The following is a 5,181-nucleotide window of genomic DNA, read 5'->3' on the forward strand; positions in this document are numbered from 1 at the left end:
GGGAATTTCAAAGTTTTGTGGGTGATGGAAAGGTTAAATATAGGACCATCTCTGGGTGTAACTGAAGTAGGAGTCATCTGAAACTGGTTCAGAAGAACCAGATGTTAAATTTTTAGTGCAAGCATTTGCACTTGGAAATGTGTTAGAGTGTGAGGTATTGTTTTGTTGATTATCTATCTGGTCTTTAGAAAGTGTTAATAATATAGATCAAATTTAAAGATTTTGTTGAACTTCTATATTTTTAATATTGAGACTGTTAAATACTTAACAGCACACCCCTGGGTGGGGTGGAGTAGTAGGTCATGTGAAATGAATAAGTTGAGAAATTGGGGAATTGCAGTGTTTGAAGGAATATCAATATGAATATCAAAGTCCATTAATGTCTCTTTTCTGTTAGTATTCCTAATTGAGTAAACCTCAGAATATCAGACTGTATTAAAAAAAAATGACTAACTTCCAAATGAGATAAACTTAGCAGTCTAAATAGGAAAAAACCCGGCCGGGTCCGGGGCTGGAGGCGGCGGCGGTTCCGGGACAAGGCTCCGGTCACGGTCACAGTCATGGCCTACCCGGGGCATCCTGGCGCAGGTGGAGGAGGCTACTTCTAAGGTGGGTACGGGGCCACCCCCGGAGGCCCGGCCTTCCCCGGACAGACCCAGGACCCCCCTGTACCGATACTTCGCGGCCGTCGCCGGCCAGGATGGACAGATAGATGATGATGAATTGCAGAGATGTCTGACCCAGTCGGGCATTGCTGGCGGCTACAAACCTTTCAGCCTGGAGACTTGCAGATTTATGGTCTCAATTTTGGATAGGGATATGTCTGGCACCATGGGTTTTAGTGAATTTAAGGAACTTTTGGCCGTGTTGAATGGCTGGAGACAACACTTCATTACCTTTGACAGTGACCAAAGTGAGACAGTGGACCCTCAAGAGCTGCAGAAAGCTTTGGGGACTATGGGATTTAGATTGAGCCCCCAAACCGTGACTTCAATTGCAAAAAGATACAGCACCAATGGAAAGATAACTTTTGATGACTACATTGCTTGTTGTGTAAAACTCAGAGCTCTCACTGACAGTTTTTGAAGAAGAGATAGAGCTCAACAAGGTGTTGTGAATTTCCCATATGAAGATTTCATACAATGTGTGATGAATGTCTAAATCCAAGGAAGAAGATGGTGGACATGATTAACATTTCTGTTTGCATTTTGCTTTGCGTTTGTTTATGTCATCTGTAATGTATGTAACTTAACTTCAGCACATTCTCAAAGACTCATTTTGTAAAAGTTTATTACTTTATATACAATTAAGGTTTTTGTTTTTAGTTTTGATAATGAATGTTTATTAGAAAAGGAATTTTGATAACTTAAAATCAAGTATAACACATCATGCCTTGAGTTTGGGCATTCCCATGAGCCATTGTTAATCATGCTTTATTTTCTTGCTCAGCAGTTATGTAAATTTAAGATGATAAAATGTTTGAGACCATACTATGTATTTTCCATTATGATATATTAAAAACCTTTTAATGAATGTGAAAAAAATAAATAGGAAAAACCCAAATAGAAGAATGCCAACTAGACAATGATAAGTAATTTTAAAAGCAGCCCACTGGATTTGTTTCTCAGTACCTAGATCTTAGACTATTACTATAGACTGATGATGAGCTGAAGTTATATTTGAAGAGGAGGAAAAGAAAAGATAGGGTTATTTTTGGGACATTCTACAGTGTACTTTATTCCTTAACATATATATTTAAATATATATAAAGATAGATTTTAAAAATACATCATAGATTAGATATAGATATAGATATAAATGTAGATATAGATTAGATATAGATATATGTATAATAGATGAACCCTTGGTATAAGAAAGCCTGCAATACAAATTGAAACAAATGCAAAGTTGTTTATTGAGGGAATGGATAGCAGGTGGATCTGAGCAGACTTCAGCAGTGGGTAGGGGGAGAACATGCCTTTTATAGTATATAGGATATAGGAAGTATGGTGATATAGTTTCTATAAAGATTGAGAGTTGTTTAGGATCTCAGTGGAGGATATGAATTGTTTGGCATCTCCCTGGAGGTTAGGGTTCATTATCCAGATTAAATTTCATTACCAGTTCCACTGGGTAACAGTAAAATTCAGGCCTGGATTCAACAGAGGTAATGTAAAAAAACAATAAAAAGATAAACAGGAGGGTGTGTTTCTAAATTAGTTGCAGCAAATCATCAAAATGATCTATCTTTTTTTTTGGTTGAACAATGGAGTTAAGTGGTTAGACAGAGAGTATCAAGTATCTGAGACATGATTTGGACTCAGGTTCCCCTGACTCTAGGATTGGGGCTCTATTTGCTGTGCTGTCCCCTAGCTGCCCCCATCAAAATGATTTATAAGTGAAAAGTGACATAAAATACATTTGGGGGGGGAAAGAAAGTTTGGATATCTGATTTTCTGATTTCAGAGGTATTGTTTATTCCCAGAGTGGAAGCTCCCAAGCAATATGCAGGATCAAGCATAAAAGACTTTGAAATTTTTGTGATTTGAATTTAACAAAATTGTAAACTAAGGCACATCTCTGAGCAATATAACATTTAATAATAGCCTGCTACCTGCCAATAAATGGGTCAAAGGCTTGCCATCATTTATGCCAAAGACTCTTAAGCAAAAGGACAGTTGCCTTTTATAGACCTGGGGGAGTATAGAACATAGAATAAAATAGGACAGATGACATCATAGGATGACAATATGATTGATTTTACAGAGTTGAGGTGGTGGGAACAGATGATTGGGTGAAATTTTGGTAATGAGAGCTAGCAAAGACATTCCAATCCTTCTCTCCTTATAGAAAGAAGTGCTCATTGTCTGAGACTGGGTGTGAGAACACAGCCTAGACTTTTGGACAGCAAACCAGACATGCTTGAAGGATAACATCATGGTATAAAGATATTAGACTTCACTCTCTTTGTGTTTACACATATCCCCTAAGGTTGGTTACATTCCTTGAGGCAATAATAGATCAGTGATTAGCAGGATATTTCTAAAATTAACTAATGACAGACCAGTTGAGTTCTAAACTAAGTTCAGAGACAAAGAACCATGACTTAAACAATAACAGGACAAAAGCATTTAGTTGTAAATAGAATCAATAAATATATGATACATTATCAGTTTTAATCTTTTCAACATAACCTACCCTACTTTTTTAGTCTTCATGACCTCCATTTGGAATTTCCAAAGGTAAAGTTACTGGAAGTGTTTGCCATTTCCTTCTCTAGATCATTTTGCAGATGAGGAAAGTGAGGCAAATAGGATTAAATCATACAGCTAGGAAGTATCAATTGCTCAGGAATCAATTGATTCCCAATCAGTATCATTTGAACTCAGGAAAATGAGACTTCTTGTCTTCTGATCTAGCTTTGTGTCCACTTTGTGTAGCTACCCTTAAATTTCCCTCTTCCCTCTTTGATCCAGTGAAACTGGACCCCTAGCTACTCACCATTTTTATTGATTATCTCTCATATTTTGGAAGACTCCCCTTCCTCATCTCTGCCTTCTTGCTTCCCTAGCTTCCATTCAGTCCCAGCTAAAATACCATCTTCTTCATGAAGGCATCTCTATCCCTCTTAATTCTTATACCTTCTCTCTATTATCTCCAATTTATCCTGAATATAGCTTGTTTTGCATGGCTGTTTTCAAGTTACCTCCTTATCAGACAGCAAGATCTTGAGAGAATTCATTATCTTTTGCCTTTCTTTGTACTCTAGAACTTATAGAGCAGGTCTTTCATTCATATTTATTGACGGGCTAATGGATATGGGTTAAGTACCTCAAAGTACAATATTAGAGAGATGTCTGAGAGCCTTGATTTAGTTACTGTAGGGACCCATGATCAAATATCCAGTATTTGTCAGAAGGAGTTCAAGTCAGCTCTTTCTGACTCTGAAGTCAGAGCTTGATCCATGACACCATGTTACTCCTTAGCCTATAATATCTAAGAAGCATATGATCAGAAAATGGTGAGCTAGTTATTACCAAGAGTAAGGAAGAGTAGATTCCATGCCTCCCTCTCTCCGTCTAATGTTAAATGACCTCAGTGGAAGGCATCACATATTACTGAATAATCACCATGAAATATTTATAAGAGAAGATGGACAAAAATCACACAGGAGAAGGAATAAATGGGTTTTGATTTGTACCATTGGAAGGAGTGCCTATATCAGAGACTATTTACTGGATATAAAGGATTTTGTCAACATATATATTCTCAGAAGCCCTATATTTTATTTGATTTAATAAATTTTTGTGATTGCACTTTTGCAGGATTTTCTGGTTTGGAAACTTTATCAATACATTTCAGCAAGTATTCTCCAAATTATAGTTTTAAAAATTCATCTCACTCCTAGACGGACTGAGAATGGTACTAAGAAAATAAATAACCCAAGGGCATAAAGCCAGTATGATATAACATATGTGGGATTTGAATTCCCAAGTCTTTTGGACATTGAAACTAACCCATTATTAAGCTGTGCAGTCCCACTGTTGTTATTAATAATTCACAATGAGACATAGAGGAAGGACAATGCTATTATTAGCAAGGGGATTTGATATTCAGTCCCTCTCAATAACTTACTAGCTATATGTTACCTTCAGTCAATTTTTTCATCTCTCAGATAAGAATGTTAATGTCTTACTTATTTAAAGAATGTAAAACAAGACTAGGATCTCTTTCAGTTGCAAGATATGTGATCCTAAAATTATCTTTATTGCATGTTGAAAGTAAATACCACTCAAGTTTTTATTAGCATTATCATCTACCCTGCTTTTCTCTTATCAACCTAATTACTTCAGTCTTTGCAACCAGAACACTAAAGTTATGCTTGTATAGATAAGTTGAGACTAGTAAATATATGTATTATGTGTATATAAATAAAATACTTAACTGAATCTATATTCCCCCTGTTGAGAATACTCCCTTGACCAGTACAGATTACAACACTTATGTCTTTTCATCCTATGTGATCTTGATGTTTGCCCTTCTATAAATCATCCAAGAAGGAACCAACTATTGGGTTAGATGCTTTTTCCTGGTTGTTTTATTAGTTTGAAGTTAAAAGTGTAGCAGCATTCCCACTGTCTTGCCACTATCACTCATTCTTGTTAAAAAAAAAAAGAAACC

The 5,181-nt window shown here is 36.3% G+C and overlaps 1 pseudogene; it reads left to right on the forward strand.

The window, feature by feature from the left end:
- Window positions 1-551: 551 nt before the first annotated feature.
- Window positions 552-1,221, forward strand: LOC141499868 (sorcin pseudogene; annotated as a pseudogene).
- The last annotated feature ends 3,960 nt before the right edge of the window (window positions 1,222-5,181 follow it).

This window comes from Macrotis lagotis, chromosome X (assembly GCF_037893015.1).
Source record: "Macrotis lagotis isolate mMagLag1 chromosome X, bilby.v1.9.chrom.fasta, whole genome shotgun sequence".
Lineage (NCBI taxonomy): Eukaryota > Metazoa > Chordata > Mammalia > Peramelemorphia > Peramelidae > Macrotis > Macrotis lagotis.